We start from the raw sequence: 14,242 nt of genomic DNA, 5'->3' as shown, positions 1-14,242 counted from the left end.
GTGTGAGTGTGTAGTATACTGTACATGTGTGTTTGTGTGACAGGGAGGGTCAGTGAAGAGGAACAACATTCTCTGTCAAGTGGTGTCCTCCAGAGAAATATGCAGCAGAGGGTTGAAGAGCCAAGTGTGTGTGCGCAAACACACTCACACATACCGGCGAAACACACAATGTATCAATGACTTAAAATGCAACTCCCTTCTGGGACATGAGCGGATGCTACTTTTACCAACCAACTTAATTTGCCTGTGTGTGTTGGGGGGTGCACTTTTGGTTACACTTATCCACTTTTGGATGATCGAGATATACTCATGTGGAGAGAGTGCTTTCTCTCTCTCACACACACGCCAATGCACCTCTGTTCACTCTGTCAAACACATACAGACCCACTAATGCACCCACCCACGATCCTCCTACACACACACACACACACACACACACACTCACACACGTACAAATGCACACATACATGTGTTTAGCCACTGGCCTCATTGTTAGATTTGCCCTCTCTGGGGAATAAATTAAATCGTAAAACCTTCTTCCCCAGCAAACGTGTGAGTGTGTGTGTGTGTGTGCGTGCGCGTGTGTGTCTGCGCTCATGTAAATGCGTGCGTGTGTAAATCCATTGATCACGACTGCATTAATTCATTCCTTTTGTGGCCAAACATGGCCTTTAGACACACCGCGCAGAGTGCCTCTCCAAAAACCCAGACTTCAATTGAGGGGCTCAATCCACACCTCAGTTTTGCATGCGCACACACGCACACATATGCACACGTAAACAAAGTAAGGGACAGAGTGAAACAAGGGGAGAGACACACAATCTAGCACACAGACACAAGCTTTCACAGTCCCTGACATGCTGTCATGCAACCCCCTAGCACTGTTTCTCCCCAGCCGGGATTGTGCAGTTAATCGACAGCAGAGAAAAACTCCACCATCTTTCTCTGTTCCTTCACTTCCTCCTCACAAAGACTTTGCTTAATTTCATCTTTGTCCACTGAGACACCAGGTGAAAGTCATCTGACCAAAACATAGCTCTAAATAAATGTACCTGAGCCCTGACAGCGTGCAGGAGCTCTACTTTATTTTTGTCTATTCCTGCTCGTCCTTCAGCGCTGTCTTTCTCACACATTTTTTATTTGATTCCTATTGACTGTACTGAAACAAAAGGGAATGTAGAAAGACATGATGTCGTGAGCATGAGCTGCTCCATCAACTGCAACACAAGAAAGCTAGAAAGCTAGAAAGACAGACAGTAGCAGAGCAGAGCTCCATCCTAGTGGGTGTTAGAAAACAGCATGTCGGGTGTGTTTCTTCCAAGTTTTTCACCACTACCTGTTGAACAGCATGTGCCTGTTAATGTCAATGTGAACTTAATTTCATTATCCATTTCAAATTCCCAGTTCATCGTAAGGTAAAAGCTGAACTCAATTTTCATATGTTTTCAACTCACCTGCCTGAATAAAATAGATTATAAAATAGGTTAACATGCAGTATTCTACATTACATCTTCTCTTTAAATGCTTGAAAACAGTTACCAGTCCACCTCTGGTAACCCATATACAAGAAATTCATTCTCCTGATTGATTTTGAACCCAACGCTGACTGATAATTGGATCTTTTTTAGGTTTGCGTATTTTAACCTGAAACAACCTTGAACACAATCCTGCCTGTTTTTTTTTTCTTTCAGCATAATTTGGCTGCTCATTATAATCTCTCCATGACTTGCCTTTGAGTTTCAGGGTCCAAAGGCCAGCACTGCTCTGTGAGGTTTTACAGTCAATTTGTGAGAGGTGTTTTTTTTCTGCTTTACCATGTCACATCTGCAGTACTATAAACCCTCAAGGCTTCTGTCCGAACTCTGCTTTCCACAGACCGAGGACACAGCTGTACCATCATACACCCATGCATGTATGGAAATGCTGACAGTAGAGGCCAAATCAGATCACTGCGGATGCTGAAACGTCTGCTATTGCACTATGGGATTTTAAGCAGAGAGAGTCTGAGCAGGTGCCACACTTTTCTTAAATTAGAGGCATTTAAATAGATCTTCATAACATGCACCTTACTGTAACAAAATGTACTACTTCTGGGCTAGCACCTCAGCAAGTGTGCGTGTTTGTGTGTGTGTGCGATGAGAACAAGCCTGTTCAAGCAGCGGTAAGTCTTGAGATGAAAATTAGGTCATTTGGTCTCGTGGGAAAGTTAGAGTGGGAGAGACAGAGAAGGGGAAGGTTAAGATTGGACAAAAAGATGGTAAAGACAGACAAGAAAGAGAAGAAGCAGTGAGGGAGGGTGAGGGAGGAAGGCAATAGATTAATGACTGTTATTCTACCATCCTCTGACGTACAACTCTCTATCCTGTCCAGATCCAGTTAGGGCCTGTCTGCGACATACAAACGTAATCAGACAGCAATGGAACCTGTATATACCTGTGTCTATCATATCCCTGCTGGATACTTTAAACTTGTGGCTTCTGGTCCTCTTTGTTTATGGCTCCACATAACACAATAAATAATTCAGCAGATGTTGTATCTGGACCTTTGTAAGAGTTAAAATCCATTTGCACTGTTCACATAATTTTAAATGTCATCCTATGTCGAAATGTGGAGGTACTGCAGGAGAAAAGCAATAATTCCACTTGAGAGAAATACAGAGGTACTGATGCTGCTTGGTGGTTATACTCCAGATTTAGTCTGCATGTCTGATTACTCTCAAACAGAAAACTATAACAGTGGCTGACATCAGACAGTCTTCATCAGTCCGTCTTGTACATTTCCGGAGGTGCACATTAAGTACATGTTGGTGTAATTAGCCTGAGGCTATTGCAGGCGCTGGCACAGTGTTGTGTAGTTTAACAGTATGCTGTTGTGCAACATCTAGATGTGTATGAAATATTAACCGGGCCCTCTAATGGAGCTTCGATTCAAATGTCTCCATCTGCATTGTATTCCAAATATCAAATGTCTGACTTGTGCACAAGTCATCACAAAGATGATGAATGGGAAGGAGAAAGAGGAAAAAGACATGTCCAGTCATTGTGGTCGCAATAGCACCTGTTTTCTCTACAAGATGCCTCTAAATGCTTTAGGAATAAATGCCTTTAGAATGAGCAGTGATTGTGTTCTGTGGTTGTGCTCTGTGGCTGAATTAGAGCCTCACAGGCATTGCAAAACACACACACAGTAAGCAAGCATTGACTAACAATGATGATAAAATGAAGAATCTAATTTCTAGACGAAAAGCACATTATTAAAACTCTTGGGGCTGAATCAACGGGACTCACACACAAACACTGAGGCTATTAAGTACGACTTATCCTGCATACCACATAAATAATTCATAGAGGAGTAAAATTACTATGCAATCTTCACTGATGCACTGATACATTTAACATTAAGATTGTACCAGTGTGGAAAAGTTAGGAGAACGTGTCTGATTATATATACCTCTTATACTTTAGTAGGTTCCTGTTTTCTTATAGCAGCTCTGTGCAACCCATTCAAACTTCAGTAGTGTACAATAACCTTTAGGTCAACCTCAGTGACCCAAGAAGTGGACCATATCACAATTAATTTACTGCAATATGGCTGAACTGACCAAACAACGAGTCACTATCAAGTCAACAAGTTGAGTGGGCGAAATGGTCCTGACCCTCCAGGCAGGCCTTCGCCTTTGCCAAAGCCAAGGAGCAGCATCCTGACTGGCAGCAGTTGGTAGACCTCCAATGGCAGCTACAATTCTCCAAGTGCATTACAGCCACCACCGTGCGACCAGACACTGTCCTTGTGTCTCAGTCCAACAAGCAAGCTGCGACACTGGAGCTGACAGTCCTCTAGGAAGAGTGCTTGGAAGTGGCCCTTTGAAAGGAAGCTCTCCAAGTACGCAGGACTCATCAGCAACTGTCCAGCAGGCTGGATGGAGAGTGAGGGGTCTCCCAGTGGAGGCTGGATGCAGGAGATCAGCTACCTGGAGGAGGATGTATGATCTTGACAGACCTGAAACATCCAATGATTCCAGGAACATCACTGATAGATGTGTCAAGAGGCATCAGTAGATGCATACAGCTATCAGTTGTGTCAGTATAGCAAAGAGCCCAAATAGAGAGTATATTGATTACAAGGTACTTAATCCTTTTAAGACCTATATATTTCAAATGCAATCCTAGAACAGTCATAAAGGGGGGTGGGGTGTAAGAAAGCAACTGTAAGAGTAGTGTGTGAAGAGGAAGGAGCAAAGAGGTTTGGTCCAGGGTGAGAGCAGGTGAAGATGAGAGAGGAAAGTGAAGTGGAAGGAAGAGTGAGCTCTGGTGCCAGACTAAGAGGAACATTCAGGGGAGAAAATAAGATTGAGACGAAGATGACAAGAAAAAAGAAGAATGAAAGATGGAGACAAAGCATGGAGGGTGACAGATGTGAGGAGCGTGAGGGAATGAAAGTGAGAACACTTCCGTGAGAAAGTCAGCAGTGTGTGTGTATGTGTGTGTGTTTGTGTATATATGTGTGCTAGGAGGAGGGAAAAAAAGTGCTTTTGTGAAATATTCAGTGTGATAGAAGACTTATAGAAGCAAAATCCCCTCCCTGGAGAGAGAGAGAAGAGAGGAGGAGCAGAGAAGAGGAGGAGAAAAGAGCAGTGATTGAAGTTTTGGATAAGAGTCAAAAGGCTGGAGACCATTTCAACAGAGAGGTCTCTGCTGTGAAGCTTTGTGTAGGACTGTCAGGGCCCTCTCTATTTTTAAAACAGTGTGTGGGTATACTGCTCACACCTTATAGCAGCCAGTATACCTGTGGAGCTTGCTGGAGGTGAGCTTATGTGGAATATTCATCTGGGTTACCATTTTAGTGGAGGAGAAGACAGCCTCTGGTTATCAAATAATAATGAGATGAATATATTGTCCTGAAATGGAAATCGTCTTTTCACTGGCCACATTCCTCTGGGAGTCAAAAGTGCATCTATGGAGTTGGTGCCTACACTATTTTTTTCCACTTCATTAACTGTGACATCCCCATACTGCATGGACGTCAGAGGAAGGTGGCTGGGGATTGTGCATGGGCATATACGGCAAAACACAGAACTTTGACTGCAGAGACCTCACACAAGTCAAACACTTAGTCAGTGTTAGGTTACAAATGTGGTTTTGGGGGGAAACACTGAAAGAGCAAACATGTCTTGCCTTGTGATTTAAGTAAGAGCTGACTTTTTAGCCACATTAGCAGTGTAGCTCTAGGGACGCCAATGTCGGTCAGTCGGTCAGCCATTTTATTTTGGACTGAAATATCTCAGCAGCTATTGGACGAATTGGCAGAATGTTCTGTATAAACATTCATTCTCCTACTACCCTATTGACTTCGGACAAAATCTTTACGAAAAGTGAGTTGAACAGGACGGAACCTGTGGAAAGCAGAGTTTGGAGGAATAAAGTGCCACAGGTTGCTTTGGTGGAGGCATGTTGCCTCAAGTGCAGGTGAGACAATTAAATCTGATCCAGGAAAAGATAAATCCATTTCAGTGCTCGACACCAAACGCTTTATAATACTCAGAAACAGAATCATGGCTACAATTATTTTGACTTTGGTTGCATCAGTGAGAGTTTGCATGCATGTGATTGGCCAACACAGTGCTTTCCTGGATGATTTTGCATCGCATTGCTGCAAAAGCATTGCCAGACTGGCCTCATTCAAAAAAAAAAAAAAAAAAAAAGAAGAGAGAGAGAGAGAGAGAGAGAGAGGAGCTGTGTTTTACCATGCAGAGCCACAGTTGGCCTGATTGTATCCAAGGGCGCCTGTCAATCAAGCCAGCATATCCCGAAGTATTCCCTCTCTTCAAAGCTTGGTATGTTTTGTTAGCAATAATGACATATTGTCGAGTAAATAACTGACATTGCACAGTATTTTGAGAGAGACGTTGGGAATTTTCTGAATAATCTCAAGCTTTCCTTGAACAAACATCCAGTGGCTATTAGAGGGGCTGTCTCATATGATGCTTCCGCAATGGCTCTAACAATCAGCCTTAAGGGTTGCAGCTTGTTGCAAACACAATACTCAGACTGTGACTTCAGACCCTCTGTCCCTATATGACATGGACTAACTGCATTTACTCTACAATCATGGCCACGCATTAAAAAAATAAATAAAATCACATTCATATACACAGCGGCTTACACACAAAAACACACACCAAAAGGCTCTATAAATACAGTGTGGAGGTAATGTTCATCGTGTAAAGTAGGCGGATTAACTGGAACCAGGTCAGAGCAAAGGCAGTGCATGCTCTAGCTTTTCTTCTATTTAGCTGCTTTTCTCGACATTTTTTTCTCTCGCCATTTCTTCTCCAGCTCTTTTTTTTGATGAGGTAGATTGGAGTGGTTATCTGCCCAAACCGCCCCTCCATGCAGTCCTGCTCCCCCACTGCCACTTGTTTCCTGACTTCTAGGGCCTACGTCTCTGCAAAGGCAAGCGCAGAGACCACCTGTCTCTGTTTCTGAGGGTTTTGAATTTTGTGAGCGGATTATCCATCAAGCATGCTGATATATTCAATTACTCAGCTGCTAGTGCATAGTGTCGTCATGTGTATATGGTCATTTTACTGCAAGAGGATGTATACTGCCCATGGCAAATATTAGAGGGTAGGGGGCAGATTATTGAAGTTGGATGCTGCCAATTTGTCATCAATGAAATTGCAAGTGTATGGGTTTGCTCTTCGTGAATGAGTGAAACCAACAAAACTATCCAGTGCTGCACCAGCTAGTAGTGTGAATGAGCATCTGGCTTGAAGTGAGTGAATAAGTGAAGGAATGAGTGAAAGACTTTGAGCATGTCTGTTGGTGTTAATATCTATCTACCTGCTATCTGCTTGTCACCTGTAGATAGCTAGATGCTTTCATGCAATCAATGGGGAGGGCTCTGTAACAGAATAGAGAGTGAGAGAGTGCAAGAGAGCATGGAGAAGAAAGAAGGGAAGTATAAAAAAGGCAAAGGCCAAAGGGTAAGAAAAGGGAGGAGACGCGGCAGGATCAGAGGAGGATGAGGAGGAGAGGCTTCATCTTTATTCCATGAGTCAGACAGAGTAAAGAATGCACTTCAATGAGGAAATCTGCTTTTGTTTCTAACCACCTCAGTATTAAACCCATCCATCCTGAGAGACAGACTGAGAAAACGCGCATCTGCAGAGCAGTCATCTTTCACCTGTAGCTCGCAGAGATCTTGGCTTGCATAATGCAATGTGAGGATAAAGCCTCCTTTATGACCAGCTGAGCCAATAAATCCGGATCAGTTCTGACCTCTTTTTCTTCCCCCCACTATCTCCTCCTCCTGTCTGTGGTTGTCTTTGCTATAGAGCGGGCAGCACAGTTCAGAGCTGCTGAACTCTCTACAGCCCAGAAACTCTCTCTGATTCCTTCCTCTTGAAGCAGCACCACAAAAGCAAAGACTATATAGTCATCTCTTGAATCCATCCGTGCATTCAGCCAAAGTAGAGAGAGTGGAGACACTTGACACTTAGTGCTTCCCCCGCTGGTACAATGAGAGCATTTCAAATGTACCTTATTTCCCAGTATGTTTAATTGGCTCTATCTGTCTCCCTCTACACTAACCATTCCCTCTGGTGCAAAGTCCTACCATAATTGTTTTCAATTAAAAAGTGCTGTGATACAGTCGCCCTCAGCTCGCCTTAGCTATATCGCTATTCAGAGGAATGTCTACCAGAAGACGAGGGGTAGTGGTTTTGGCAGCCGTCGTTATGATCGAATGGGGAGCCACAGTTGAAGGACTGATAAAGCAGTGGCTTGTTGGATCCATCTTTATAACAGCTTGGGGTGTTATGTAAGGGGTGATGTAGCTGGGACTGGTGGAGGAAGAACAAATGATAAATCCCAATGACAAATATAACGAGCAAGCAATAAGTGGCTGCTACTCTAATACCATTATAGTTAAGTTATAATTTCCTTTGTGCCTCTGTTTTTCTCTCTTCATCATTACAACAGTAAGCAGGATTACACTCAGTAATGTGTATAGTATTTTAGGGGTTTCATTTGTACTTTTCATGTCAGTATCTGCTCTGTGTCCTAGCTATGCTGGCCCAGATTCTACCCCAGTTTTTACACTTTTGCTGAACTGCTGATCCTGGATGGCCGAGTGCTTCGAGTTTAGCTCTGTTCAGTTTGGAGCAGCATGAGGAAAAACATCAATTAACAGGTGAGCGGACTCAAAAAATGTGAAACTGGGCCAGGTGGAGTATGTTAGAGTACGCTGCTTGGCCTCCAGAGGGCTATTTGAAGGAAGGAAAACTACACCAGTCGGGTTTCACTGCCTCTCCTCTCTGTTCCGAACTCCTCTTCTACAAGAGGCCACTGCAGTCATTCACACAACAGTGAAATGATAGAGATAGATAAAGAGAGGTGGAGAAAGGATGACAGGACGCAGGCACAAGAAAGTGAGGGATGGGCTGAAAGGAAGGAGAAAGGTGGCAGAAAGAGAGATGAAGCATTAAGAAAAGCGGAAAAAGAAATAAGAGTGGGAGGACGAAGAGGAGATGGAGAAATGACAGATGAAGACATGGAGATAGAGAGGATAGCATATACAGGCTCTGGTAATGAATGCCACTTTAATGAAGCACTCTCTCTGTCTCTCTATCTCCATTGCTCTTTTTCCCTCTAATCTATCTTTTCTTTCTAGCCCCCTCCCTGTTTCTCTGTCATTTCCAATCTCTCTCTCTCTTTCCTCTAACACTAGAGAGCCATGGGAATAGGATAACTCATCACTAATTCATTGTTTCTCTCCACATATGTATTTACAAGGCCTTGAAGGGTAGTTAATTCACTATCCTATGACAAAATGCAGAAAAACGCACCTTTTATCTATATGATCAAGCTGTCTCCAAACTCCCAGCTATGGAGGAATCTCTCACCACTTTTACTTGGTAGCTTTTAGAGCACAAGTCAGACACCATTAAATAAAGGTCAGCAATCAATAGCTATGTTTTCCTGTATGGCTGTCAAGGTAATTTTAAGTGAACTTTTGAAATGCTGAAAAGAAATTCGGTGTAAAATAGATGTGTTGCTATCACCTGAGGTGAAATGAACAGACTTCATGAATTTAAAATGAAGCTACATACTGTACGTCTGAATACACAACCATGAGAAGAAATGAAGCGAGTCATTATACTGTGTTATTTATTTCATGTGCTACAACCTTTCAAGTGGAAAGAAAGCGGTGTTGTGGGGATTTCATTGACATTTGCTTTCTCCGTTCACCTCCTCTAAAACAAAACATTAATTTGCATAAAAATGATTGGAAATCTAACTAATAGTAGTGTAGAGCTATCATCATAAAGATTTCAAGTTTTCATGGGCTTAATTCCTCCCTTGCTGTGTTGCGTTGGTACATATTGCTTGTAGATAACAGACTCATTGGTAGAGTTTGATTCATTGCTTTAATCAGAGTTTGTAGTTTTGTGGTTCCTCTACGGTTTGGCACAGGTATTTATTGTCTCAGCGCCACAGTACAAGTGAAAAAACACATTTACGGCGTGTGTGCATGTGTGTGTTCGTGTGAGAGAGTAGCTGATGTGTCTGTGTGTTAGTGTAGTAACACATGCTGAAGTCCTTTCATTACCTCAGCCAGTGACGTTGGTTGGTGCATGTGTTCTCCCCTCTTTGTCTCTCTGTCTGCAAAAATATTTCAAAAAGTTACAAATGAATTTGGCTGAAATTTGGTGAACAGATCCCTGGCCCAAGGATCAGTTGATTCAGTTTTGGCAGTGACGTGAATCTGGGATTCCTGCCATTCTAAATGTCTTGTAGCTTTAACTGTAATGCTGTTTTATGTAATACTGGAAACAACTAGAAAGAGTTTGGCTTACAAATGTACAATGCAGTATTGTACAGTACAGCTATATAAAAATTACTCTTTTGTGCAGTTCGGGAAGTTTGAGAAAAACACTTGAACACATAAGCTACTGTATTAGCCCTGCTAATATTGCTACCTGCTGTTAGCCAGTTAGCAGTTTGCCACTTATTAACACAATTAAATACTGTTACAATAGCTACTGAAACGCTTACCTAGTGATCATCTGCCTATTGTTGATCCATTAGCTGGCTCAATGATTGTCTCTTCCACTTAACAATCCACGTAATTCCAGTGAGTACTAGCATGAACTGCTACTACCTCTGAAGCCCTTTTTCAGCACAATTTTCAGCTTTCATTTGTTACTATTTTGCTAGTTCTAACATCTCATTGCCAACGGTGCAGCTAAAAGCAAAGTACAGCTAGCAATGCTGCTGCCTTAAAGATTAGATATGTGTCTAGATATATTCCCACCGACTGTGGCTAAAATATGAAGGTTTCTGTCTTAAAGTAATGATTTGTTACTGCCCTAGTATCTTCGCCAACTGTACCTGTACCTTTAACTGTAACTGTACCCTTGCCAACTGTACCAACTGTATTCCGTGTCTGAATAGGACAATAGGTTCTAATAGATTACTGCGTTAGTTAATTAGATAGATAGATAGATAGATAGATAGATAGATAGATAGATAGAAAGAAACTTGGGGGTTCAGTAGGGACAGAGGGCTCAGCTGGAAGAAACAGGGAGCAGATGATTTGGGAGTGTGTGAGAGCAGGAAGGCAGAAGATGAGCAAGGAGGGCAGGACATGAGAAACCTCTGGCACCAAACTCAGTTAAGGGAAAAAAACAAACATATGCTGTGTGTGCAGTTTATCCTGAAGCTCATTCTTATGTAACATAGGTGGCATGTGTGCTGAAATAAGCAAGGAGTCTTTTTTCCTTTTTTTTAACAGATTTTTTTTACTCTTTGCACTGCTGGCACCACTGTCTAACCACTACTTCTGTGTGCCTGTTCATCCCCTCCACCTTAATTTTTTCAGCCAGGCTGGTGTTTCACCACACACACACACACATTGCCAAATCCTTGACGACAACAGTGTTATCTCCGAGCCCTCCAGTGCGCAAGAATCATTACCGACCACCAATATGGCGGCAGCAAGCGAACACTGTGTCACATTACACGGAGGGTTCGAAAAGTCGTGTTGATGGATCGATGCACCTCTTAATCTCCCTACAACCACCATCTGTAACCTATCCCAGCTGCTGTGATGGAAAATCTCTGTGGTTGTGGAAAAGGTGGTTGCAGATTGCAGCAAAAGCCTAGGACTCTGTTGTCTGTGCCTCAGCAGAAGATTCTCAGTGGGAAACATTCACATTGAACCACAGAAGAATCAGAGTGCGTTTACAACATCCACTGTTAACAGCTATTATGGCATACCATTACATTATAATGGGATATTGATGGGCGCATTGCACCAGCATCTACACAAACCTGGTATTAGGTTTCCTATTGATGAAATCATAAATCTGTAAAAATGGCTTTTATCTGCTGGGGCAGGACCAGATATGCTGCTCTCTCTCTCTCTCTCTCTCTCTCTCCCCAACATTAACCAATCTATCTAATAAACAATATTAAGTTTTCCATATTTAAGTTTTTTCTGTATTTTCTGTTTTAGACACGATAAGATTTCCTTCAACCTTTCAGTACAGACTGCAGTGAGTCAACTCAGAGAAATATGTGGGCTGATCGATACCACCAATGTAACTGTAAACATGAGCATCACTCCTCCTTCCATCTTCATCTTTTCTACTGCTTTTCAATCATAAAGGCATTATTTGAAACATATTTGTAGTTGGATCAGTGGTGTAATACGTACATATATCACCCTTAAGGAACAGGCTGATAATCAATAGAAGTGAGGTGGAGAGGGTTGGGGTATGCAATCAAAACTCACTCTTGCATTTAATTGCATCCAAAAATGTGGAAACGTGAATACTTGACAAAATTAAGCAGTTATAGATCTTTTGCTGTATGACCATAAAACTGTGTCAGCATTTTCCTCTTCACTGACTAAATCCGCCCTGCTTGTAAATTAACACCATGTGAAACCAGAGAGACAAGCTGAGTAATCTTTGACTGATGGTCAGCTTCAACAGGGAAACTATACAGAACATACTCAGAAAGCCAATACCTCCACCGAAACGTTATCTCCTCTAAATCTGTAATTCTAATCGAAGAAAATATTGGATCGCACCAAAAAATAATCCTTCGCCCACGGCTTACAATAACTTTCCATCAAATTGAATGGATTTTTATTTGTTATGTTTGAGTGTGTGTTGTTTTTTTGTTCCTTTGTGAGGGTTTTTTTTTTTTTTTTTTTTTTGGAAGATATTCTGTTGAAAATCAAACACTGCACCGAACCGAGCTAAATTATAAAAGGCTTGGTGGAGGTAAGTGCAGGTCAAAAGCAAACAGACCTCAACTATGTCTTGAATGTTCACTCGACAACAGTAATATGTTACATAAAAATGACACATGACCAATCACATAGATCTTATGAAATTGTTACGTCTGAGTTATTATTTTACAAATCTGTATGTTATTATCCCGCTGATATACTGACTAGTGAGTGCACATCATAGATCAGTCAAACCGAATCCCCCAGTCTTCTAAACGGCAGCATGGGCTTAACTGTGGTGGATTCAGGTTATAACCTGAGCCACATCTTGCATCCTCTCAAAAAAAAAGAGAGACAGAGAGAGAGAGAAAGCATGACATAACAACATGAAGAAGTGCATACACACCTGAACACACACACAGACACACACACACACACACACACTGTATATTACTGAAACCACCTTTGTTTGACCATGTGTGTGCATGGTGTGTTGGCTCGTCAGTTATCTGGCTTGTCCAGTGAAAATCCAAGGATAGCAGACTTTTAATTTTTTTCTCTTCTCTCTTTTTTTTTTTTTTTTTTTTTTTTGCTGCGAACAGAACAGTACACAATGAAAAAGCACACAGATGATTTGAAAGCCTTTTGTCCTTTAGGCTGCACAAACTGCACAAACTCTAAATGAGGTCTCGAGAGATGAGTTCAAACATAACATGCTGCAACGTACAGGTTGGTTTAAAGGACAGTGGCTAGGAAGAGGGAGGATAGATAAGAGATGGAGAGATAGAGCAGCAGATAACTGTACAGGTAACACATGATCTGGTTGAAACCATTGTGTGACATGTGCATATTGCGAGGCTGACAGCTCAGCAGACAGGCATGAACTGTGAGATATGTGGCACCTGAAATATTGCCTGATAGAAGGTTCTTCGCACCCCCGTTACGTAAAATCAGACTTAGCTTGTGTTCACCACCTAAAGGCTAAAAGTGACTGTGAGAAAGAGGGGGTATACAGTGCAGCTCTCATAAGTACCATGAGATGTATTTGTGAGCAGCAACATTTTTTTTCCCTGTTTTTTTTTTTCTCGCCTGCCCCCCTTTTGTCATCCCCAGCCTCTTTTCCTTTGCCACTTGGTTCACTCTCTTAGTTCAGCAACCTCCCCTTTAGTCTCTCTCTCTCTCTGGGGTGCAGTAGTGTAGTAGCCTACACAGGATTTTAAGTGATGTTCTCTTGTCTCTCCTCTGTTCTCCTCGTTCATCACATTGCACAAGCTCATATAAAGCAAGTTAATGAGGCCAGTGGGGGGGGGGACTCTGCTTTCATAGCAAAAATGAAATATGATATACTCTCTGTAGTGGCTTTAATAAAAAGTGGATCAGTTTTCATATATGTTACATTTTTCAAACTGGAAATTCACCTGTGGTGCCACCTTTCTACTGCTCTATCTCCAAAGCAGAGCTCTGAGCATACTGCAGCTGGCCAGTACATGAGCAGCAAACATTTCTGCAGCCTTCCTCTCTCTCAACATTTAAGCTCACTGTCTTATCAGTTCTTTCAAATGTCCGTTTAAAGCCTAATAGCACCAGCCTCGGTTCATCATAAGCCCTGCAGCCAATATGCTGACCTAGTATGGAGAAAGTAAAGCGGCGGGTGCTTCTGGACTGTTTAATGCATAATTAACAAGTGAATAACTGGAGAGAGAAAAAGCTAAAGCTGGATGCAGCTTCACAGGATCAGACATTGGTGGGAGAAGGTGTGAGGAGGAAAATGCAAACGCCTTGTTTTCGCCTTTGCTTCAAAGAAGACTCATTTTTGTTCATAACCACAACAATAAACCTCAGAGGAAAACTGTTTAACTGCAAGACGAGGAGGTTTAAAAGTGCAAAAGTGAGGTTTCAATTATTCTGAAGTTAAAAGCTGCCACTTTTGAATGACTGACCATCCTCACATCCTCACAACACAGCTCCTTCTCCTATTTATTTCTGCGGATAAAACCTG

General features: G+C 42.1%; 1 protein-coding gene across 1 annotated transcript in view; it reads right to left on the bottom strand.

The window, feature by feature from the left end:
* The window catches only part of camkvl (CaM kinase-like vesicle-associated, like), a 34,247-nt gene that overhangs the window by 19,185 nt on the left and 820 nt on the right, over window positions 1–14,242 (bottom strand). The window lies entirely within an intron of this gene.

The sequence above is a fragment of the Lates calcarifer genome, linkage group LG6, assembly GCF_001640805.2.
Source record: "Lates calcarifer isolate ASB-BC8 linkage group LG6, TLL_Latcal_v3, whole genome shotgun sequence".
Lineage (NCBI taxonomy): Eukaryota > Metazoa > Chordata > Actinopteri > Centropomidae > Lates > Lates calcarifer.
This window is presented reverse-complemented; position numbering and strand designations above follow the sequence as displayed.